This window comes from Camarhynchus parvulus, chromosome 12 (assembly GCF_901933205.1).
Source record: "Camarhynchus parvulus chromosome 12, STF_HiC, whole genome shotgun sequence".
NCBI classification, from domain to species: domain Eukaryota; kingdom Metazoa; phylum Chordata; class Aves; order Passeriformes; family Thraupidae; genus Camarhynchus; species Camarhynchus parvulus.
Genome location: NC_044582.1, coordinates 7,682,774 through 7,708,857, shown reverse-complemented (window position 1 = coordinate 7,708,857; position 26,084 = coordinate 7,682,774). Strand labels below are relative to the sequence as shown.

The following is a 26,084-nucleotide window of genomic DNA, read 5'->3' as shown; positions in this document are numbered from 1 at the left end:
GTTGCCTGACAGCTCAAAGCACAAATGAAATTAGTGCAAGAGTTTAAGAATTAAGCTTGAGATTAAGAACAGCTATTTACATCTAGAGACTGTTGGCAAAACATTTTCTTTGCTGTGGATAAATTATTTTATGTTTAGCTTATATTCCTGTCTCACCTAGAATATGCATTGAGGACTCAGTAGTTTCTGCTGCCCATTTGAAGCTTAGAAAGTGGAAAATGTCATGATATGCTTCAGTAAAGTTTTCTTGTGAAGATGTGGATCCTGAATCTTTTCACAGGCACAGTTTTAATTAAAACTGATGTAATGCATTAATGGATTCTGAAAGGAATTGCATAAGGAGCTAATGATACTGAGTTTGTGATGAGGAATGCTTGTGGAATAAGTTCTATAAACTAGCAGACAAATTTCTGGATTTAGGTCTGCATGCACTCTTGTTTTCAAAGATGGGTGATTGTGTGATTTTATTTCATCTGTTGTATCACTGCCAATTAAGTTTGTGAACCCTAATTTGGCTATATATGGGACATAAGGAAATTTGAAGAAAATTTCTAATGAGAATGGTTATCAAGGACAGTGAGAAGTAGAGCTAAATTGAGCTCAAAAAAAAAGATGAAATGTAAGTTTCCAAGTAAAGTCCAATTGGCATCCAGTTTACTGATTAGTCCAAGACATGCTGAGAGGAGATATTAGGGCTACCTATAGACTGTGCATGTTTCTCCTGTATTTACACTGAATTACTTTGGTGTTCCACCCAGTTGTTCTCAGGGGCAGGGAAAAATGTTGTTTCTCCCTCAGTTTATATGAGAATATAGAGGTTGTCTTTTGTCTGGAGTGCTGCAAGTGTAGAATGGGATTTACTGCTAATGACATGCTGATATACCTTGGTAAGTGATCAAGGTTTAAAATTTTACTGCATTTGTTGCCTGGAATCTGTCCCAGCCAGATTGGCAGGAACTGTCTAATATTTTGGACGTTTTGGCTCACGATTTCATTGTTTTTATAAGAATTCAAGGCTTTGGGTGCAGTCTCTCTCTCCAGCTCTCTTTCTGTTGCACATAGTATTTATAGGTTTTATTTTTATTTATTTTTAAGTTTCTGCATGTTTGAAGTTGTAGGGAGCTTGGAAGTATGATGTGTAAGCTGGTAGGAACTCTTTAAAAACAAAATGTTTTAGTAGGTGCCTGTTTGTTTATCCAGGACTCTGGATTTGATTGTTCTGGTTCTTGGAAAATGTACTGAGGTTCAAATTTTTTCTTTACTTTCTTGTTATGGAAAGTTGTCTGCATGCTTTGAAGTAACATCAGACATTATGTATAGTTTCAAAGTATTACATATTTGTTAAAATTCCAAATGGATCAACCTTTGATCTTTATGTGTAGCTTGGTAAATCCTTGTTCTGCAGTGCTCATTTGAATTTCTGTCTCTGCTTTTAGTCTTCATCCTGCACAATACAGGTTCTCAGTATGATAAAACAGAGGTTACTAGGTTGAATCTTCTGCAGCAGCCTCCCCAGTGGGTTGATTTTTTTTTTTCTGTAACTGGTGTTTGTAGTTTTCCATCCTAGCTGTGTAAATCACCTGGCAGAGTTACTGAACATTTTTTTTCCTCATGAGAATGCTTTAAAAGTAAGCTAGAACTTGTATACATTCTTAATGACTTTCATTCATGAATTATTTAGAATTCACTCAAATTGTGTTAATTTTTCTACACCCTTAACAAGATATCTGTCATTTTAGAACATAATCTAAAATATTCTGCTTTCTTTATTTTTACAGGTTGGAATATAGCTCAAGTGTTGAGTGTGTTTCTGAGAAACTAGTATTGGGCCATGTGTAATGTTCTCTTTGATTTTAATGGATGGCTCTTTCTTCTCTTTGATCAGTTTTGCTATTTTATTTCTGCTGCTGCACTTGAAATTGTCTGTACCAGGGGAGATTCAGGGATTCCTTCATGGAAAGGGTTGTTAAACGCTGGAATGGACAACTTGGGGAAGTGATGGGGTCCCCATCCCTGAAGGTGTTCAAGAAATGACTGGGTTTGGCACTCAGTGCCTTGGTCTGATTGACAAGGTGGAGCTTTTCAAGGACTTCAGGCTTGATGGTCTTGGATGTCTTTTCCAACCTTATTGACTTGGTGATTCTGTGAAACAAAGATGATAAAATTCTGTCTAGCATCATATGAAGTTATTCAACAAATAGCGTTTGTTTGTGTCATTTTACCTTTACAATGATTCTGCTGTAGTTTCTAGCAGAAAGAGTGCTGTCTGTGGAAAAAAGTTAACATGGTGCAAGAGAAGTTGAATATGGAAAAAAATTAACTGAAGACAGCTGATTTTATACAGCCTCAACATTACATTAAAATGTAAATGTAGAGATGGCCTTCTCATAAGCCCTTTGCTGTTAGTATTTAATTTAAAATTACTTTTGATTTGAATTTTTCAGTTCATGAAATTTAATTGTGTACCAACCTAGCTAAAAGAAAGTAGTCTTACATGTTGAGCTTTTGACCATGTTTTCCCCTAATGCAACCATATTTTTTTCTCTTATTCTGTTCATTTCTTAGTGCTTTAAAACAATGCAAAGCTGGAATTTCTTCTATTTGTTAATTCTGTTCATCTTTTAGATAATTCAACGTGGTGGTGTAGAAAGCTATTAATAATCACTGGTGGGTGATATTTTGAGTAAACCAGAGAATTAAACTACCATGTTGTGAGAGAAACTGAAGCAAGTGGTCTTGAAACATTGGGAATTAAGGACCATCTCTTCAACACACCTGTATCTCAAATGAATGTCAGTTCTCTCCTTGACCTGCACCTCCTGAGCACTGATCCTACAAGGAATTGAATAGTAAGGGAGATGTTCTTTGTTACTCCACAGCGGCTTTTGTCTAGTTGGTAACTTTTTCACTTAACTAGGTAGAGAGAAATAACTTCTTGTTGTCTGTCAGACTCTACCACCTTGTCAATTTTTGATTTTCTGGCAATTTCACACAAGAATGCGCATTATCAGAAATAAATATCCTACTGTTCTGATTGGCTGGTTATCCAAGAATCATGCAGAAATTTCTTGTTTTTAAGCCACTGATTGCTTCTTGCCCTTCCCTCACCCACCCTCCTGAGTAGCCTCAGCAGAATTTGATAATTATAGCTGCCTTCAGAGATCTGGAAGTTCTCCAGGCTTTTGATGGTATTTTTTAGAGAAAGTACAGGCGAGAGTAATGGAATTGGCTGTTGTACTAGAGGCAGAGAAGTAACTCCAGAAAATAAAACAATTTTTTCCCTTCATTTGCTTTCATATTCTGTTAGGAGATACAGGCTAACTGTGAGGTGTTGACTTGGTGGCCCTCAAAGATTGTATCTTTCTGCAGTGTGGAATCCATGCATTTTTAAACTTTGTTTCACAAAAGCAAACTTGTGATGACAGTTTCACTCAAGCTTTGTGTTTGAGGGCCTTAGCAGTGGCAAATATGAGATGCATTATAAAGCAGGAGAAGGAGAATAAAGCTGAAGTTGGAATCCTACTCTTTTACAGGAACAGCAAAGAATGTCAGTGTCGGCAAGGTTCACTAAAATGTTGGGAAATAAGCTGTGTAAAAAATTGGGTTAGATTTCTTTCCTTTATCAAGGAATTTAAAATCTAGGCAATAAGCTTTCACAGGGATAGTAGGATTCCCAGCTTGGAGAGAGTTATAGCAAAGGTTTCCTTAGTTCCTTATCACAAAGCAAGAGAGAGCAAATGTAGCTCTGAGTAACAGTGAGCATGTGTTGCTGCTGCAGTTTGGGAGATGGAGCCTCTTAAGAGAGTGGTGAGCTCTGTTTCATGCTTTCTGAGGATTTCTGCCCAGATTGCACTTGGTTTTCCATCACTGTTAGACTGAATCCTATGCCTTTAACTAAATTCACTCAAGTATTTTTGTTAGTGTTTTTCAAAGGTAGATGAACTTTATTCTTGTTTTCTGAAAAAAAAATGAATAGCTTTTGCTTTGATAAAAAAATTAATGTATCCTGTGAGGAACATAGTGGTCTTTGCAAGTAGACTTAAAAGATATTCTTCATTTGTTCGTGATTGAAAATTTGTCTTGAAGCCATAACGTCATACTGTGACTTTCTTCATGTTCAGAATTAAATATCATAAAGATCACTAAATATACATTCTTGTCAGAAAACACAGGATGCCTGCCTTAAAATTCTTAAATTGGTTATCACATGTCTCTTCTAGATTTTTAAATAAACATTTGTTTCTCTATAACTTTGGGAGAACTGTAGGTAATATGGGGATTTTATCATGTGGAAATCTAGCACAGATGTTTGGTATTACTTTTTTTTAAACATAGTGACCACACATTATTTACCCTAAGTACCATTAAGTATTTTTTTATTATTGCTATTAAAAACTTGCCTAAGGCAAAGTCCCACTAAGACTCTAGTGAAGTCAAATGTTAAAATTCCAGCAAGTATTTTATTATATATACATACACGTATATTACACATGCCCTCTCTGTACAACATACAATTTCACTAAAACAAATTCTGAGATCATATAGGATTTTATATACACACTTTAACTCTTATCTTGCATGTATTCTTAAAATAATGTTGCTGCTCATGGTTTAAAGTTACAGCTTTTTTGTATTTGGTAGAAAAGAAGAACAACACATCTTTATAATAATTTAAAGTGTACTTCTAAACTTTCAAGGGGCTTTTTAAAACTTTGCTCTATCTTTGAACTCAGCTTGGTCAAATAACGAAGGCTGCTGATAGGATTTGAACTGCCATCATGAATTAGTTATTGCATGTTTTTAAAGTTATTAATGGAGCAAAGTTCCTTCTTCCACTGTGAATAGAACAGATGCCTTGCAGACTTTTGGTGTTTACTGTAAATGTCTTACACTGGAGCCAGTAGTAATTTACTAAGGAAATGCTTTATCGACACCAAACGTTTCTTCCCTGAAGTTGGTTACACAGATTAACAACCATTCTAGACTGAGCTTTTTTATGAGGTTCATTAGTACCTCTTTCCTTTTATTTCTCCTGCCTCAACTCAAAATATTAATCTTATTTGCTCTAAAGACAATTGCTTTCTATCAAAATATCAATAGTAATATGTGTTTTTAAGGTGACCCTTTAAGTATACAGAAGGACTCTGCAGTGTTGGCAGTTGCTGGAGACATGAGAAAATAGACAGAACCTGATTATGCTCTAGAGAACAGTTGTTACTTCTAACATAGCCCATTCAGATTTTGCTATGCCCTGTGATATTCTTGCCAGGGTGCTTGGTTGCAATAGTTTTTATAAGTCCATGAAGGATTGGAAAGCTTTGTTCATTTAGAAATCACTTTCTTTAAAAGCGGGATTGACCTCCATGACACCACCACCAGCAGTTTGGAATCTCATATATGAGAAAGCTGTCAGTTTGCAACTGCCATGTCTCATACTAACAACTAAAAAAATTATTTTTTGGAAGAGGGAAAAACCAGATTCATAAATAAGCTGGATCTCTGTACCTTTCTATGTGTGGAGGTGATCAGTACTGATCTTGCCAGCATTCCTGGAAAGTGCATCCTTTAGAAGGCAGTCTGGAGACTGGCTTAAATTGCTGTAATTCAGGTGTTGTCCCCAGACATAAAATACTGTCTTTGCAAGGCTCTTTGCTCAATTCACACATTTACTACTTTCTGGTTGCATGTTAAGATTTTGGAGACAAGCCACAATGAAATAGAAAAAAATGATCAGTTTTGGTTTCTTTCATATTCCCTGTTCTGTAAATGTGCTGCTACTCATTTCTGTGCCAATAACTTCATTTTTCCATAATGTAATTAACTTCCTGTAGCTCCGTCTTCCTTTTTTGTATGAATGACTATAGCTCATGGAGGTGACTCACAGCTCTGAGATGTTAATGGATTTTCTCAGAATCAGAACTGAATTTCCAGGGAAGGGGAGAGTTGGCCACCCTTGAATTCCAGTTTACACATCTCTGATTTAGACCCTCTCTGTTAGCTGAGTTGAAATTCCTTTGTCTTAGGAAATACTCAGCCTTTTACCTGGACTGGAAATCTGTGTATTGTCACACCAGTTGGAGTTGCAGAAAGCTGCAATAGGCCAATCTCCTGCCAGAGTCTATATCTGTATATATACACGTATATATGTATGAGCACATTGTTTTCCTTGCAAGGATGCAAAGACTGAAAAGAAGAAAATGTTTTTTCATCTTTAAAAACAACCTCCTCCCTCCTCTACCCCCCAGTCTGCTAAAAAACAAGGTTTTCATTTGCTAAATTTTTTTCCTTATACAAGTCTTAAACTCTGTGTAAGAAAATGAGTTTTGCCTTGGTATGTGCTGGCTTATTTTAGTAATGAAAGTGGAAGTTTTATTGTAGGTAGCAGAACACAGCTAATAATGTAAACCCTTTCTAAAGTTTCACCTAAAACTCAGCTTAATGAAGGAAAAGTATAATGTTAGATTAAACTGTTTAACAAAACAGTATTTCTGATTTAGTGAATAGATGATCCTATCCTAATTTTATAGATGTAGTTAACAGCTTGTGAGGCAATCCTGATAATAGGAAAATTTTTTTGGTTGTTAACAGTTTGAGGCTGGTATTCCAACATGATTATAAGGTTGTCAGTATATTTATGCACAAAATAAAATTTGATAATGGCTATTAACATATTTCTTCTCCCTATAAATATTTGACTAAAATATTGTGAATAACCCCAATAATGCTCTGAAAGACATATCCAACAAAAATGTGGATATGTTTGAAAGCACTGAGGACAAAATTCTGTGTTGATTTTTTTTTGAGTCAGGTGAGGTCAGTGGGATTGACTGATTTAAGGGGAATAGGATTAGATATGAGAGAATAAATTAATCCAGACTTGGTTACTGGTAGGCTACACTGTTGGAAGGGAATAGTTTGCTGTTGCTTTTCTGTAGGTGGAGCTAATGTCTTCACCTGCTTGGTTTATTTCCATGTATCAGCACATCATCTTCTCCCTGAAACATAACCCTTTAAAAAACAAAACAACCACATATTTTAGAGCCATTTATGTCTAATGAGTGTATTTAGGATAGCTACTGGCTCTGTATGTTCTTCATTGCCCTGCTTTTTATGGAATTTACTTGAATGTATTCTTTCTAAATACACAATTTGTATTCTCTCCTAGAGGCCTGTGATAATGGAAGATTTTTTATGTAGTCCAAGTTCCACTGATATTAATTAAAAAGAGAAAAATAATGTAATAATTGTTAGAGTGATGCTTAGTCAGCTGATGGCAGTACTTGGTAACTGCAAACAGGTTTTTTGGGGTGTTTCACTGGCTGCTGTATGCTCCATTAACAGAGTTCTTATACTGCCATTGCTCTGCAGTGTTGTCTTGTTCCTAATTGCATTTACCCCAGTATTTTTTCAGAAAAAATTCTAAATGGGGCTAATAAAGGGCCATTTATTAAAGGGAATGACCTTCACACACCTTTCTCCTTAAAGTATGCATGTGGAGAATGCATTATTTTCATTTGCTAATAGATAATAAATATCTAGTTATATATTTTTATAGTCACACTGCTTTAATTGATTTTGACTCTTACACATTTAATGTCCCTGAATATAAATTTATTCATAAAAGTACATAGGCCTTAGATTTTAGATTTATAACAATGAATACATGCTAAAATATGTGGTTTTATTTTCTTTTGCTTATTATTTGACTCAAAACTAAACATTGCAAAAATATTTCTCTAATGCATAATCTTTAGAAGGACAACTTTGGGAATTTCTCAGTTCATGAGATCCTTTCAGCAAGTTCCTGCAAATACTGACTTAATTAAATTTCTCCTTTTTCATTATCTGCTGAATTTTTGCAAGGTTTATTAACTAGAGCAGTGGTCCTCAGACGCTGAGCAAGAAACAGTGCATTGGTTACTAGGTATTTGAAAGTATGGGGAAAAATATGAGGCCCTAAATAATTGCTAAAAATCAGCCAGTAGCTAACTTGAAGATTTGCATCCTTCACGTAGAGCATGAAGGCACTAGATGGCTCTCTTGAACGAGGATTGTGTTTCAGCCTTGTTTTCACAGACAATCTCCCCCTATTTGTTATTTTTCATTGCTCATTTTAGAATGGGAGTCATTGCAAAGACAATTCCATACAGATTTTATTGGAGTCTGTGATCTGAATGCAGTTTAGAACAGCTAAGTCTGAGAACCAAAGCCAGGGGACTGAAAAGGGTAGTGCAGCTTTCTACAGAAAATCAGGAATGCAGTCTGAAGTGATTAGTAGAATTCAGTCGCACTGTGTTAGTCAAGGACTGTAATCTGATTTACAAAAGTTAAAGAGCAAACTAAGGGGTCTTTCCTCTTTGAATGAGTTGGAGTTTCACTATATCTGCTCTGATACTGCAACACATCTGAAAGCACATTGGGAAACCAGCAGTGCTCATTTCAGATGTTAGCAAGTTTTGAGCAGTGCTGAATTAAACCACAGCCTCTCTCAGCTTGGGGGGGCACCTGTGAGACGCTGGGCACTCCCATGGCTCCAGCATTCCTTGTTTCAATATCTGGAGGAAGATGCTGCCATTCAAAAGAATAGTGTTTTCATGGAGAAAGCACATTTCTTTGCTACATCTTGGGAATCATAGGCAATGTCATTGCTGAGGAAGTTTTCTGTCCCCAATTAGGACTAATTAAGCTTGCTGCTATTTGCTGTTTCATAAGTGATTGTACAGGTGCCAAATAGATGAGAACACCCAATATATTATCTGCCTAATTGTCTTTGCTGTCATCTATTCAACATCTGTTTTGATGAAGAGTTACAGTATTCTTGGGGAGTTACCATTCTGATAATTCCATAAGATGTAGCATTCATTCTCTCTCTCTTTAAAAAAAATATTTAAAACTTTTAAATATTTTTTGTACCTCAAATGAAAGATGCTTGTGTAGGTTTCCATAGCTTGAGCAACATAATGATGAACAAATATGTGGTGGACAATTTTTCTGATTTTGTCGTGCCTCTATACATACATGCCACAAACAACATTTTTCCCCTTGTAGAGCTTTCTCACAAAGGAAGTAGAATCTAAATTCTGTTTAGAAATATACCATTGTAGTACAGGAGGAAAGATTTTTATTGCAGATGGATTCTTATCCCAACAAAAATGTTGGTCTGTTTCAGGGCCTTGGTGGACTGAACACCTGCATGCTTCAGTCAGAGCAATCAGTTTGTTCTCCCTTGTTCCTGATCTGGCTGGCGAGAGTAATTTTCAGCTCTCAACTTGCACATGGCATATTTTCACATAGGAGGACATGTGGCAGAGAAAAGATTTGCTGCTGATAACAAGTTTCAGAAACCATTATCAAAATAATGTTACCTTTCAGCCTCTCAACAATATTGTGAGTGTTTACAGAGGTCTTGGCAGTGCTTCCTCCCCATCTGCACCATTAAGGCACAGCATGATTGGCCAGAAAAAGGAATTCTTACCAAAAGACTGGGAACAGACAAGCATAGACCCCCAGGAAAAAAGTTCATTTTTAACACCAACTCAGATAATAGAATTTATCAAAACAAGAGTGGCCTTCAGGATGGTAAGATGGAGCTTCTGGAAGGATTCCAAACTGGGGCTACTTTGATCATTTGTTTCTGCTGTGTCCTTCAGCAGGAGGAATTTCTTGCCTCTGTCACATGTATCTGGAAGCCAGGTGCCACATCCAAAATTTTTCTTTAGTTTATTAACCATTTTTTTCTGAATGGCTTACTTTCCAGCAAAGTCTAAAAAAACCAATGGTTTAAACATCCAGAAAACCAGAGTGGTTTTTGTGTCTGTTAGAAAAAATAGCATTAGAAATTTTCATAAAAACTTCCCTTTTATTTCTTTGGAAACAAATTATGAGCTTTATTAGCAGGCTGAATGTTCCCAGTATATGAATTTGTGGTTGTTGAACTTCACAAGCATCTCTTATTCGGTTTTGTGGAGCTTTAGGTCTAATGTCAAATGTGTTTGAATATTGCCTATGATCCTTTCCTTCTAGAATCATTGAGCAGAATGACAGAGATGAACTCCATAAATGAGAGAAGGTGTAGCCTGTAAAATTACAAATGCTGCTGAGCAGGGTTTGGAACTGGGGGCATATGTCTCATGATATTGTGATATTTGTGAAATGCTTACTAGTTATTTACAAAATGCTGACACTTTGAGCAGAAACTCTCCTGGGAAGAGGAGCAAAAGAGCTGGCTTAACATATTTAGCTTGCCAGCTGTAAGAGTTATGCATTTTTTTTGGATAGATACTTACTACAGGAAAGGAAAATTTAGGCAATTTACAGCATGAATGAATTTATGAAGAAAGCTTGTTTTGTCAGATTGAAATAGGTTTTATACATGATGTGAACAATTGCATTTGCCATTATGACAGCTAAATGTATTTGAGTGTGTTCTGCCCAGGTCACAATTATGTATTGCAGACTTGGCAGTCATTGGTGCTCCTGGTCTTTCCCTGGACTGCTGCAACTTTAGGTTGCAGCAATTCACAGCTTTATGAAAGAGCTGCAAGAATTCTCTTTCCACATGAATGTCCTCCCCTTCTTTTTCAGAGCTGAGTTAAATATTCCAGATCTAATTTTTTGAAGTTTTTTCTACCATCCCTTTTCCATTTCACTTTGAAGGAAGAATTCAGCCATAACAGTATCAGCCAGTATCAGGCTGAAACAATTGAGACTTTTCTGTGAAACTTTTGGCTCGCTTTGGTGTTTATTGTGTCTCATCATTGCATGATTGTGATGAAGCCATACGCAGAATTTTTGCCCAAGACAAGTTTCAGAATTAAACATTTAATCAGGTTATATGCTAACCTGTATTCCTTTTGAGGCACATTGAAATAATCAGAAAACTACTTGGCGCTCTTAGATATCAGAAAAGCCTTTTTGTTTGAAGGTTTGGAGCCGTTCTTCCCTGAACTGTTAGTCCTAAGGACAGCTTAAAAATGTTACTGTCTCTGTGAATACCCTCTGAATTACTGTTAAGTATCTGTCTCTGAATATATTCAGAAATTTTCTTTCTGAAGTGTTACATAGTGCTTGGGGAAGCACCAGGAGAGGGAAACACCAGGACAAGCAACTTGGAAGAAGTAAAATTTACCAGCTTGTCTGTCCTCTGGATTTCTTTGAGATGTTTTGACCCTTCACCCCTCCTCCACTCTCATTTGTACTTGGGGCCCAAAGATCAGCAGCAGTCATGCCTTGTTTTTCCCTCTCTCATGCTGGAAGTGTACCCCTGCTGCAGGTGCAGAGTAAGGTGCAGCTGTTTCCCAGCTCTGTTCCAGGTGTGTGCAGCACAGCAGTGACTTTGTGTGGCTGCCTGGCTCTCACACCTGCCTGGTGCACAGCTTGGGCTTCACTTATTTCCCAACCTCCTCCTAAAGCAATTGCTTGGGAGTGACAGCTGCATCTGGATAAATACAAACAGCATACACCAAATCCATGTCAATGTACACACTCTGAATCTTTTCCAACTGCATTTCCTGGCTGCAGGAATATAGTATTCTATGTCAGTAATATACCATATATAGCATCTTAGACAAAGTGATCTTTGTGGTATTAATGGATCTATAAACATGTTTTGGGGGGATGATTTATAATCGTTTTCTTGCATGATAGGAGTACTAGGTGAAATGTCTCATGAAAAAGATGGATTCTGAAGACAGACAAATGTTCTTTTAAAGATCTTTTAGACAAGTATTTTATTTTTTCTCCAGTGTAAATTTAAACTTGCTTACTGCATCCTTAAGTGTTCTAATAGTTCTGAGACTGTGATAATACCAATGCTTCTGTCATGAATGTTTCCAAATGCAAAAGTAACTTTTCTTTAGTGTCACAATAAAATTTATATAAATGTTAGAAGAAAATGGTGAAGTTTTGAGTGTAGGAATGTAATTATCTATAGAACACCTTTTTTGTTTTCAGAAATAAAATTGAACTACCTATATTTTGCATTAATTCTGTCTTTTGCATGTCTTCAGAGCTCTGGATGTCTAAAGTGTGCCTTCCAACATTTAAGATTTGAAGCACTATACATCATGATTCTTGGTGTTAAAATAAATTTTTAAAAATGACAGTTCCTGTGAAGGAGAAGCAGTGCACACACTGAGCATGTTGTAACTGTGGAGTCTTACAGAACACCTGGTAGTTATAGAGATGTACTTCAGAAAATAGTTTTTCCAATGCTTTCTTGAGTGAACAACCTATCAAAAGCTTGCTGGGAAAAGGAAATATATTTAAAAGTATTCATTGTATTCTCAGCTGTGTTAAACCAATATATTAAGAGTGGATTTATGCACTCTGGTACCTGAACACAGTAATTTGTATTGGGATTGTTCAATGTGATGACAGAACTGGAAGTCATTATTACATTACACTTGTATTTCTTGTTGCTGGCAAGTTCCTGAAGGACATGAGATTTTAGATGTTGTCACACTGAGACAGAGTCTCACCTAACCTGGAAACCAGCAAGATAAAAAAGCAGGAAATGACCTGTAAAGAACAAAGTTCTTTGGGATTTTTCAGGGACTGGTTGGGGATTTCTTGAAAAGGAACTGAAGTAATGATTGATCATGGAGGAAGGAGGGAAAATAATGAGGTGTCGTTAATTTTTCATAATTGTCAACACTACAGGTGATAACTGGAAGCAATACACTGCTTTGTCTTGAAAGCACATGTCAAAAGCTGTTTTAGATGTCATTGTACCATAACAGCTGAGCCAAAATAAAGTGTGCTTATATATGAATCTGTTAATCTTGCCTAATTTAATGCAGAAATCAAATCTAACTTTTTTGTCTGTTTTCTCAGTTGGGATTAAATGAGCAAGCAATTCTTTGACTTTTTAGTGAAAGTCTGTCTTGCTTTAAGTGTTAAGATAAAATAGCACTGAATTAAAAGATGGTTTTAAACTTTTTTTTTTAGTAGCTCATGGACTGTTACAGTATGGGCTGTGATTTATTTATTTTTATTGGACCATCTGTTCATTGCTAAATAGCAAGAAAATAGGAAAGGCAAAAATATCAGAAGGTAACTGAGAAAAGTCTTATACTGCAGCTTGGTGGGTGGCATGTGAAAAATACAATTTCTTCACTGAATTTTAGACTGTGTGTACATTATCATAGCAGCAGCAGAATAGTTTTGGAGCTAAGGAGTTTAGTACTAAGTATATTTTGGAGGATTTATATTAGGTGGGTTTTTTTTTGATATAAAGATCAAAACTAAGATCAAAGTCTGTGATATGTTTAAGACATATTGTGTTAGAGATAATGATGGTTTTACAGAACTGTTTCTATAGGCCATTAGGCTGTAGTGTTGCTCTTTCATAATTCCTTTTACCACAATGCATTGTTTAGTTCATGCACGCCATGTTTAGGCAATAAACAAAAATCCAGAGCATGTGGAAAGTTCATTTTCTAGAGGTTTTGGAGAAATCTAATTATATGAGATAATGTGTTACGGTAATGCAACAGCTTCACTATGAAATACATTCACTTGTAACCTGAGCAGTGCCTAGACTGCTTTCTGTTAAGTGTTCTCTGTTGGAAATTACTGGCATTAAAATCTCAGCGGTTTTTTTTTTCTGATGAAGGCAAATCCTTTGAACAACTGTTTTTATGATTTTGCTTTAGGTCTTGACAAAGTCTAATTTCATAACTTAGAATATTTAAGATGCTTTGTTTTCATGTAATATCACCAGAGAAGTGGTCTGAGAAGTAGCAGTGAGATGTACCTGTTCCAGATTTTGCTTGGCTTCTTTGAATAGGTTCTGCTGATATTTTAGGATATTTGGAACTTAATAGTTTATTATCTTAATTTCTTTATGGTTGAAGGACACTGAGCAAAATTTGAGAAATAAGTTTTAGAAAATAAAGACTGCACAAGATGTGTTCAGGACCTGGACTTTTGAAGCCCAGTGAGTTTTATATGTATTCATGTGAAAATACAGAATTTGTGGTTAAAAAAATGTGCAAAACTCTTACAATCTGCCAAAACAAAAGGGGGAGTTTTCTTTGTGATACTTTAATATACCATGAGACTTCTAGTCCTCAAACTCTACTTAAATGGTAAATGCTTTTTTCATAGTACCTTGGGATTTTTCAGTATTACTGGAAAGAAAACTCAGTAGCTTCGTAGCAATTTGACAGAAGCTCTGTATTCATGGCAAACTCGTGTTTCCCAGGTGGATATTTGAGGATGTCCAGCCCTAGTGAAGGTAGTCAGTACAAGTGTACTGAGCTGAGCTGCTCGAGAATGGAAGGAGAGAACACGCTCTGAACACCCTCATTAAACTGAGTTCCAAGAGAAAGACAAAGAATGTTCTGTAATTCAGATATATTTCAATTTTCAGCAAACAATTAGTATCTTAGTGCTGGCAGTATTGGAGACATTCTGAACACATGCAAAAAGGAAATGATGGACGCCTGCAGTTCCTTGCACTGTTGCAAGGATGTTTTCATGTAAATATTTTATTCTGAGTACCCATATTTAAAAATTACAATTAAATCTTTGAGACTTACTTTTGAGAAATCCCACCTTCCAGCCATGAGACTATTCAGATTGTTTGGTTTAGATTTGAGTTTCTCAGATTCTGAAGTCAAAGGTCTTTAAATAGTGAGGGAAGCCCATGAGATTAATTGTATAAGTTGTGTTATCTAGAAAACAGTTTGCCCTCTCTCCAGCTATTGCTGCTGTGTCTGAGTAGTTCTTGCTGTGTTCTTTAGGCCTTACCCTGAGGCAAAGTCTCTTCTCACTCAGGCTTGAAAGTTCTGGTCTACTGTCACCTCAGATTTAATGACCTTATAGAGCTAATCTAATAATAGAAGTACAGAGTCTACTTTTTCTTACCCGGTATTTGCCAATAAAGTAAACTTTGACAATTCAGATGGGTATAGGTAAATAATGATTAACAGCCAAATATGGATATAAACATCTGCATTTAGATGTTGGCAATTGAGCATGACTGTGTTTAAACACTGTGCCTAGAATATTTGGTTTGCAAGTATTGGAGACCCAAATGACTATCAGGAAGTCATTGCCTCATGAGTAAGGCTGTTGAGTAATCTAAGGGAAAAATAATTCATATGAGTCTTAATTATTGAAAAAACACCCATCCCAAACCTACACAACAGTCAACCCACTGAGAAATGCATAAGCAAAACAGCAATGTGTGAAAAATTCTTTAATTGTAACCTCTGAAGTATTGTTTATTGTGAATAAACAGATTACTTGTTTACAACCAGATAAGTTGTGATAATTGAGTTGAATTTCCAAGAACTGTTTTTAAAAGCTATTCTAACAGAAATTTTGTAGCATTAATATGCTCAAGAAAAGAGAGAAAGATACTGAGATTTAGTTCCTCTTCCTACAGCTAAGTAGGAGAACCAACAAGTGACATTTTGAACCATATTCAGGTCTGGTTCCTGAGCAAGAAAACCCTCAATAACTTGACCATTTCTCATTCTGTGAACCAGTCATTGATTAATTCAGAAGAACCCCATAAAATGGTACTTATTCTGTATATGGGGATTGTCCTGTATGCATACATTTGCAGATGAGGAGAACATCAGGGTGTAGCAGAAGAACTAAAGGGGGGCCCTCAGAGTGGCCCGTTCTTCCCGGTGAACCACAGAAGTCCTACCAGCCTTTCTGTGGTAAGTTTGCTCCAGTGAATGAATTATTTGTCAGTCACACTCATATTTATGTTTGTGATCACAGAGCTAACAATTTGTGCATGTATCTGGGAATATTATTCTTTTCTAATTTTTCAATTAAATTTACTTTATCATTATATTTTATTTTCTCGGTTTACTTTTTTTTTTGTTTTAAGGGGTTGGATAATGATATGAGCTACAGATCAATTTAGGGTTCTTTTTCCCTTTTTTGTCTTCCAGATTCTTAACATCTGGTAGGAAATGCATTGCATAGGAGGAAGGTCAGAGAAAGGAATTGATGATCCCAACTTGAAAGACTAAATGGAGACAGGTAATGATGCAGTTCCTTGGCTTGTAATTCTGGCCATTTGATATGAGGCCTATATAGTAGCTGCTTCTTAGAATGCTACATGATAGATATTAATGAAGTACAGAATCACAATCATTTTACCTAATTGGTCTATAAATAAAATAAATTAAACCATTGTTGTACCATTCTTTCTCTTAGGTCACCGTGTGATGAGCTCGCCCTGTGTGCCATCATTTTTCTCACAGAAAACATGAAAAATAAGAGGATTAGAAGAAACCTGTGAAAAGAAGGATCAGATTGCACTCATTTTTTCCTACAAAAATGTCCTTATGTTGTAAACTGTTCTAAAGAAAATGCTGTCATCCAAATGCAATAAGACAAATTTCAATAAAAGTGTATAAAACATAGTTATTTTTAAGTACGTTTTTATTAAAATTGTAAAGAAACTTTGGTGTTAGGTTTTTCATAGAATAATACACTTCCAAATCTGCGTTTACAGAGATATGGGGTGTGGAGGACTTGAGCAGTGAAAGAGACAAGTGCAAGTAAGAGATCTAACGTAGAATGATGCTTTATTGTTGACATGTTTGCTACTAAATGAAAATGTTATATCCATTTCATTTTTATTGCCTCTAGATACAGTAAGATCCTCATATTCATGGTTATACTTAACAGACTTGCACATGATTTAGTCTGCAATGACTTTGCTGAAGTAATGTCCCTGACTAGAATTACACTTGTGCTGATGTAAATAAGGAAAGAGTCAAACCATTGGTTCACAGAGACCTGCTGAGAGCCAGAGTTCAGCCCTGAAATCCAGCCTTCTGAAAAAAGGCACAGAGCAATATCCAGATAAAAAATGAATAATGCCTGTAAAGGGAGCCTTTGGCATGCTGAGGTACTGACTGTGGACCTGTTCCTGAAGATATTGCTGTTAGGTAGGAGTTGATGCCAAGAATTTTTGACGGTTGTGGGATAAGTCCATCAATTGGCAAGATATGTGAAGAAGTGATTTTGAAAATGGAGGCTGTGTGGTAAGATATAGGGGCCTATAAAATCTGCCTGACTCTATTGTGAGAGTCCATAGAGAGCTGTAAATAACCAGATAGTATTTAACCAAGAAGTAATGCAGTAAGTAAACTATGGAATAAATTGTTTCTGTAATATGTCAACAGAGTTATGTAGTTGGCAATTTTCCACCAGCTAACTTTTTTCTCTAGGTTTCTGTTCTTATTCCACACAGTTTCTCTCTTCTCTTTACAGTTAACCTACCTCTTACTGTTTTTAACCCTTAAATTATCTGGAATTCTTTGTTTTGAATTATCTTGTGCCAAAATGTCTTTTTTATAAGCCTTTTTATCCAATGCCAGTAGAGCTTGGGTAATGGTTATTATCAGCCTACTGCTATATTTAAATTAAGGAAAATCTGCCAATTTATAGACTTACTGGGTAATTTAGCAGATTTTTTTGTCATTTAGTGACAATTTGGTACATTGCTACTTGTTGAGAGCTTCTAAATGTAGCTTAAGCAGTGAATTGAAACTATGGAATGTGTATGAACAGACTGAAGATTTGGCATGTTCAGTGAGTCCTGTGTGCTTAAACCACTGTCAGATTCAAACTCCCTAGTGATTTACAGAAGGCCTAGATCAAATTCCTCACAGGGATGTTTGGGAAGGCATAGAAAACAGACTGCCACATTTGAAATAATTGTTAGGACTGACCTTGTCTAAGGCTATAAAAACTTTGAGAAAGAAATATGAAATAAATGTGAAATCAAACATTTCAGGTGGTACTGAGGTTCAGAGTTGTTGCTCTGCAGTGTGAAGGGAGAATGGAAAGAAAAGAATAGTCAGTATGAGTTACAGAATCTCTAAAGAGAAATGTCAGCATTTACAGATGCCTAACTCCTAACAGAAGTATCAGAAGAAAAGTGTAAAATTGATGGATGGGTGAACCATAAATATATTTAAGTGAGGAGCAATAGCTCATTGCAGCCTCAGTGCACAGAAATTTTCTGTTAACTTGATAATCACTGAGTTAACAGCATTAACATTTACATTCTAATAACTAGGCTTAAGACTAAATGATGAAAGAAAATTACTTCATCCCCTAAAATGTAGTAGTCTTTAAGGTGGAGACTTGGCAAGGAGCTGCTGAGTGAAATTTTGTAGTTTTCACTTATTTAGCACTTTTTGCTCAGCTATTTCAGAACTACATTATTAATATGTCTGTGAGATGTTTTTTGAGATGTATGTAAAAGTAAGGAAAAGGTTGGTTCTCCTTTGTTATACATATCACAATCCATGTGTCAGCACACAGACTAAAGTTTTCTATTATGAATTTTAGGTCATAGAATATTCTGAAAAGAATTCATTTGATATACACTTACCTGCAAGTTTCATTATGCTAATTTTGTCAACAGTGTATAGACTGTGAAGTCTTAGTGCATTTATTAAGTGCTAAATAGAGATCAAGATTTTATTTATATTGGCTTTTCTCGTTATGGCTAAGGATTCTTTAGCAACATTCTGTGTTTTTCAAAGAGAATTGCTCTTTAGAAGTGAAACTCTATAAATCAAATCTCCAGGGTAACACTCGATTCTTCTGCCAACCCATGCTGTTGCAAATTTCCTTGTCAAACTGAAGGTAGTTTCACAGTTGTATAAAACCATTCTTTTTCATGTAGTTAGAATGGAGAAGTAAACCAACACTTTTATTGGTCATTTTGCTTATATTATTGCATATCCTTTCTCATTTCTGTTGCTGGTATTTTGTGGTTTTGGCATTTGTGGGGGACAAAAAATGTTCTGAGGTGGAATTTTAGCTTGTAGTTGTACTAGAGAACATGTTTAGTGTAAGACAAACCTTAAGTAAATGGCTTATTGACTGCAATGACTTTAACAAGAGTCTTTTAGCATGTTGAGAATTCTGTTTCTATTCTACATATCTCCGCTTACCAATGAGACTTTTGCCTGTTGTGGGGATCACAAGCTGATTGAATCAAAATGGAATCAAAATAATTTCTCTAGTTCAGAAGTATTTTCAAAAATAACGAGTTAGACTTGTTCATCCAACTGGTATAAAAAAAAGGAATCTCTTGCCATGAGTGCTCCCCTGGGAAGCAGTGCAGTGTATCCCTGTGCTGCCCAAAGCTGAAGGGGAGCGCTGCGTGTGCTTTCCTGATCCTGGAAGGAGGCACCACTGTGGATTCCTAAAACTGGGGATCCCGATTGCTTCTGGCACATAAGGTGTCCCATGAGTTGTCTTTCCCTGTCCTGATGAGGAAACAGTTCTTGAGTGGGTCTGCTGGGGTTGTGCAATTGATGGACTGGGTGGATGGGGTAGCTCTGCATAAAACATTGATCATGTGTTCTGACCTTCCTTCCCTCCTTAAAATGAGAAGTAGATATAATGAATGATCAAAATGCTGTTGGAATAACTTAGTGACAGGATGTATGTGCTTATGGATGGGAAATGTCTGTATTTTTACACTAAAATGAATGTGTTTTTGGTCTTTTGATTAGTGATGAGTTGCAAGTTTTTAATGAAAATGATAGTGATGTGCGTAACTGTCCAGTTAGCAGAAAGGAAGAGGCTGTGGGCTGAACAAATTGTTCTGGTTTCCTACATAGAGTGGGAAGTTTGCCACTTTGATGATTAAAAATGACCATTTTGTGGAATAGCAACTGATATTGTGATATCTATACTTAACATTATATGAAATGTATATAGGTACGTAAAGGTCTGTGTAGATGTCTATTTAATAATGCTGCTGATCAATATGTGCAAATCCTGCAAGAGAGGAGGAATTAATGTCTAGACTTTTTTATTCTGGAAGTTCAAAAACACTTAAGTTGAAACTTTTGTCTGCTGTAACCCCTCTGCTTTTTATATATTCAGTGTATGAACCTGAACTTGAAAGGGTTGATGGTGTCATGTCTATGCATCCCATACTTGCCTTAGACTGAGTTAAGCTCTAATTTCAATCTACAAGGGAAAGGAGAAATGGTAAAAAAGAGAAAGCTCCTTCCTGGGTATGAATTGAGATCCCTGCAGTACCTCTGGACTTGTCATGAGCATTAGAGTGTCCTATGCTCCACATAAAAGAGAGAATGTCCTTCAGAAGAAGGACAGTCTGGCTAAGAGAAGAAAACATTAAACCTTCTTTATAAAGTTCTCCTGAAACCAAGTATTACTCTGAAAAGCCTTGAGCGGACTCTGCCTCTCTTTTGAAACAAATATGACAAAAGATATTTATAATAGCAGTAATTTGAAGTTTTTGAGTTAAAGAAAATATAGAAATCAGATAATACATAGCATGTAGGTTTTTTTCTCAGTATATTAAGGCAGTTTTATTTGTTGAACGTTTACATGCTGTGTTCAGGCTTTCTGTAATAGTGACTCCAAAAGTTATCAAAACAAACCAAACCACGTACCTATACTGAGGTAATTTTTGTGCCTAAAAAAATGTAAAACGTGGAAAACATAGATAACAGTGCTTTGTTATTGCTGCCACTTCAGTTTGGAACATGGTGGATTTTTTAAAATATATGTAATCATGTCTTCTGCACAGAATTTAGTATCCTATGTCAACATGCAGTTTTTCTCTATTTGCCAGTTTTCCAGTCTTAACCTATGCAAGCATCATTACATGGATTCACAAAGTTTTGAAAATTCTCCTTTAGGGTCTGTTTTTAATCACAACAAATAATAGCAGTAATTTTCGTTGAGATTGTTTTCATTTACATCTCTGGAAAAAGATGAACCATTTGGATATATTTATAGTATCTCTGCATTCAGCATTTATTTTGAGTACTGATGCACAGGGAAGTAGTTTTTAAACTGTCCCTCCGCCCCTGCTCTATAGGTGTTCATGGTATCATATAGATACAGGAAAGGTGAAGTCTGAACTGTGTGAGGAAGTGGTGTCTTGCTCCTTGTGTTGCTCTGAGGTAAGGAAAAGGAATAAAATAATTTCTTTTCCCATTCTTAAAAGTTATCTGTGTTATGAAGCGTCATTGTTCCTAAGAGACAGCAGCAGACACTTTTAACTCTGCCATAATTTAAAAACAGATAAGGAACTGTTGTATCTTTTATTCTTTTATGCAGTGATAAAATAAAATAGGTTTTTGTTTTTGGTTTTTTTTCTGATCATATTTTCAGTTCATGTGTGGGTTTTTCTGTTCTGATAAAAATAGAAGAGGAAATTTGAACAGATGGATTTGAGTTACCAAGCAACACTTAGTTTCCCAGGCAATGGAAAAAGAGTCAGAGCAGGTGATAAGTGGATTTTATTCCCTTTTCTTTTTTAAAAAATTATAGTGAGCTGATGTATGAACTTCACTGTAAGAGACTCTTGAAAAACTTCATACAATATAAATAAATATTCAGTAAACTACCTGGCCAGGTTGTTTCCTATATGACTTGAGCAGTTCTTTTCTGTAGTTGTGGTAGAGCACAGTCTGTGCAGCAAGGCAGTTGTAGAGGACATTGGTGCTGTTTCCTTCACTCCAATATTCTCATATACAATCAACTCTGTTTTTCTGATTTTAATGTGTTCCTGTAATTCCAGAGTGAAATAAGTGTTCTGCATTCTCCAATGTTTAGACATTACCTCCACTTCTTCCCTCTTGAGAAAGACTGACTTGGTTGGCAAACCTCAGCTGATAGGCAGAGCTGCATTGAATTGGTGGGTGCCTTAAATTCTGTTTCTGGCAGATCCAAAAATAGGATTTTTTTTTTAAGTCAATGCAAACTAATTTCTGCCTTTCTTTTTTTAGTGAGATTGTAGTGTGGTGAGTTCTTTTGACAAGCATAAAATTTTAGCTTTAGGTTAAAAAGCATGCTATTTACAAGTTGTTTTTTTTTTTTTTTAAACCAAACCAAAATGCCCACCCGCCAAAGCACTCAAATTGTGTGAAAAATTATCTGTGCCTTATCTCTTTAGGGTACTGCTCTCATGTCCCTCTCTGCTGTACATTTGCATAACCTAACAGCTATATAGAACTCTTGGGAATGTAGGCATGACATTTCCCTGAACATCTAGGGGAGATAACGTTGTTAACTGAGAGCTTTGACATTCTGTTACATGATGATATGATAACTGTAATCTTTGTTAGAAAATAATATCTTAAGTTTTCATCCACCACTATCTCCACCCCTTTTCTGCAGCGCTGCTCTCCATGCCCTTGCTCATCACCCAGCCTGTTCTGATACTGGGCATCCCCACCCAGGTGCACATTCCTGCAGGACCTGGCCCTTGAGGGTTCCCAGGAGCACATTCCTGCAGCCTGTCACTGCCCCTCTCACCCATCCCTTCCCAACTGCTCAGCCTGGTGCCATCTGTGAGCTTGCTGAGGCTGTGCTCAATCCCATTGATCGAGGTATTGGATAGTATCTGTCTCAATATGGGCCCTTGGATGCCACAAATATTGTCACAAAACATAATTTGCATTTTTAAAAAACTTGATGTACCACAGAGCCAATGGAACTTACACATTTGAAGTCTTATTAACTCTGATGTTTGCTGGCTTTGCTGATTAAGTTTAAATACTAAATAGCCCAAGCCAGCAGTAATTTTAAATACATGTAAGAAGAACCCACCCATATTTAGAAAAGCACTTCCTGGAGAATTAGGGAACTGAAAATCAAACCCATAAGTTATTTTAGCTAGTGATTTCACCAAGCCCACATGAAGGGAAAAAAGACATGAAAATGTAGCCTAGAAAAGGTTATAAAAAAAGAGTATATCCATTAATAAGTCTGGACATTACTAGGTACAACTATGCTTTTCAAAATTAAAAAATCCTGTGCTAATACATTTGAAGTATTACTGCAACGTGGGGGTGGGCCAGTACTCCCCAGGGTTGGCTCAGGCTGTTTACAGTGATTGATGTTTTCTCAATGTGAAGTTTATAAAAGGATTTCTACCAGAAAAGTGAACACGTGTTTGAAGTTCTGTGCATGCTAACACCAGCTAACACATTCTGCAGTAACCTTAAGAACTCTGTGCAGCAAGTGTGTGAAATATGCAGTATTTCTGGCTTGGAGTTGTTGAGTGTGAGCCTGGTTTTGGCAGGGCTATTTTGCTGCCATTTGGAAATGAAGTTCTTAATTTAATAATTTAAATTGGTTTTGCATCTGCAGTCAGGCTGAAGAGGAGCACTGGTGCAAAGCAGAAATTAAACAATTATTACTGGATGTGTGCATAGTTTGGAAGGTGGCGACAGCACTTAACAGGCTGTCACCCTTTGTCTTTTTGTTTTTCTAGGACAGAACTCTTAGGTTTCAGCTTGTTTAAGGAAGCTATCAGGAGGTTAGCTGTGTGAGTATGGAAAGAACTGTTGGAAAACTGCTTTCCTCTATTTAGATGAAGTGGCTGTAGAAATACCACAAGCTCTGTGTGTTGGCACTGCTGGTAACATCCTATCTCACAGTACTGTCCACGTTTAGATGGCTTTGGTTTTTTATTATTTATGAAGAGTGGAGCTGGCACACAGCAACATCTCCACTGTGTGTTCTGGATCTTGGGATTGTATTTAGTAATCTTTGCTGTGACTTTATCCTTTGAAGCATTGCCTGTATGCTTTTGATGGCAGGAGCAAGGGAAGTCTATTCTTAGTTACACCCTAAGGTGGAATTCCATTATTACTCCATGGTTAGTGTTACACTTATTCTAAAACTGATGGGATATTGCTTTCATTTTCAGCCATATTAAAAAGTTCTTTGTGTGCTCAAGCTTTTAAATGGGAGGGAAGTAGTGGAAATAAGTCTTTAAAATAATGGATTTGTTGGCTAAGGATTTTTTAAACTCTATGGATTACACAAAGGATTTGTAACAAGGATTTTGCATTTTAAGAATTTGAAGATGTGATTTTAATAAAAGATAGTCTTCTAAAAAAAGATCCCCACACCCAAAACCAAATAGCTAAAAATTCTGGTTTATAACTCCCAACAATGTTTCATTTATGTGTCCTACTGCAAATTAAGTGACTCTTTTTAGTGCACCTGAGTTACTAATAAATGACTATGGTGTAAAAACTCCTCCTTTCTCCCTCATACTCTTCTTTACATCTCCAATTTTTTAAATGTAGGCCAGGGATGGTGTTAGACCCATTGTTCAAGAGTAGTACTGAGGCCACTGAGATTATTGCTGGACTTGTCTGTCATGATGTACTACTGACCTTTGTTTCATAGTTTGGTGGTGGTCCCTGATTAATGCAATTTCTTTCATATTAATCAAAATTCATATCTGTTTATTTAAAATGAAAAATGGAGAGAGAATTAGGCATGCAGCTGAGTGCTGAGCATTTTGCTTAACTCTGAGAACTTAACAAATTTAATACCCCTAATTTACAAAGAAAATCTCTGCAGAACTTTTGTAGCTATCAGCTCTTCACATTTCCTCTAATTTTTCATTTTGTGTTCTTATATACACATTTTTATTTCTTTAAGCTATAAAATTTGTTGGAATTTGACAAAGCTTCTTTAACAGGTTCTCCCAGAGTTCAAATACCTATAATGGTGAATTTTTAAAAGAGAATTAATGGTAACATGATTTTTAGAATCCCTTCCAATAAAAGGGCTCCTTTTTCCTGCACACTGGAGACAGACATGGGAATTTTGTGTAGCCAGTTTATGGTTTCCAGAAAGACAAAGAGTTTGATCAGGATTTCTGAAATCTACTTTAATTTTAATTACTGTGAGGCTGTTTTGGCTGGGGGTAATTGTGAAGAGTTAGAAAACAGCAGATAAGTTTGTATGTTAAGAAGGAATCAATTCCTGTATGTTCCATTTTTCTAGTATTCTGGTTAAATTGAATTTGATCAGTGTTTCTAATGGTATTTTTGGCTAAAGAAACACTACTCTTTAGACACTTTTGGTAAGTGCTGTGCTTTTACCGAAATGATTGGTTGAAATATTGAAATACTGCTGATCTAAATTTTAAAGTTAGACAAGCTGATCCTGTAGAAGAACTACCAAGGCTTTCTTTTCCAGAGGAATGGAACCAGTGTGCCTGGAGGTGTTTGAGAGAAATAGCAGCTCTTATGCCATTGTCTGCTGTTTGCAAATTTGTACATTTTGTCTGTGAAGGCCAAAAGCTGCATTTCCTGACACAATGGTTGCTCATGCCAGTTTTTGTACTGCCTTCTTTAATAATTTTTCTTTCTTCTTCCAATGCAGACACAGTTTCACACCATCACTAAATTGCCTATTTTTCTATTTTTAAAATTTCCTTTCTAGCACTTTGTGTCATTTTTTAGGCAGTTTTGTGTAAATAAATGTAAAACCTTGAACCTACATTGACAGTGTTGGTATCATTGAATGAGAACAACACAGTCACTTGATGTCTTGGGAACATTAATAAAATACTTCAGAAATAGAGTAAAGAACGATCAGTTTGCAGCACCTTGACTTTGTTGAAGTGTCTTTTAATAAAGGTGGGATAAAACCACAGCTTTATATGGGTAATTAGTATAAGGTTCAGATTATGCTATGTAGTGGGGACTTCCAGCACCAGTGATTTATGACAAAATCTTGCAATATCTTCTTATCAAATTCTGAATAAAAGGGTAGAATTCATATTCCACCAGTATTTTAAGATTACATTTATAATCTGTCTCCTCTTTGGATTTTTTTTTTGGTGTTTAAGATGGTGTCAAGATTGTGAGCTAAAGTTACTTCTGAGGCCAATACAAGATGCTAACCTAATATTGTGGAAGGAGAAAGCAATGACCAAGTTTGGATTGAAGCTCATTTTAGTCTAAAAGCAAAGACTATTAAAGTAAATTTAATGTGGAGGAGATCTGATTACCTGCTAGTTTTGTGTGGGTGCATTAATCACCTTGACAACTAAGCATCATTGGGAAATACAAGGTGTGGGCATTTGGTTACATGTTAATTATAATTAATTATAATTAATTATAATTAATTTGCATGTGCAAAGTGGTTACTCAGAATCAGGTGTCATATAGAGGGATATAAAGAAAATCTAATTTTATAAATGATTGCATCTCTGAGAGATTTTTAGTATAGGCTTTGATAGTTGCAGAGCTGATGACACAAGAATTTTTCAATGGATATAAGAATCAAGA

At 36.0% G+C, this 26,084-nt stretch overlaps 1 protein-coding gene across 9 annotated transcripts in view; it reads left to right on the top strand.

The window, feature by feature from the left end:
• Positions 1–26,084, top strand: part of ERC2 (ELKS/RAB6-interacting/CAST family member 2) — a 405,797-nt gene that overhangs the window by 51,928 nt on the left and 327,785 nt on the right. The gene's annotated exons all lie outside the window — the stretch shown is intronic.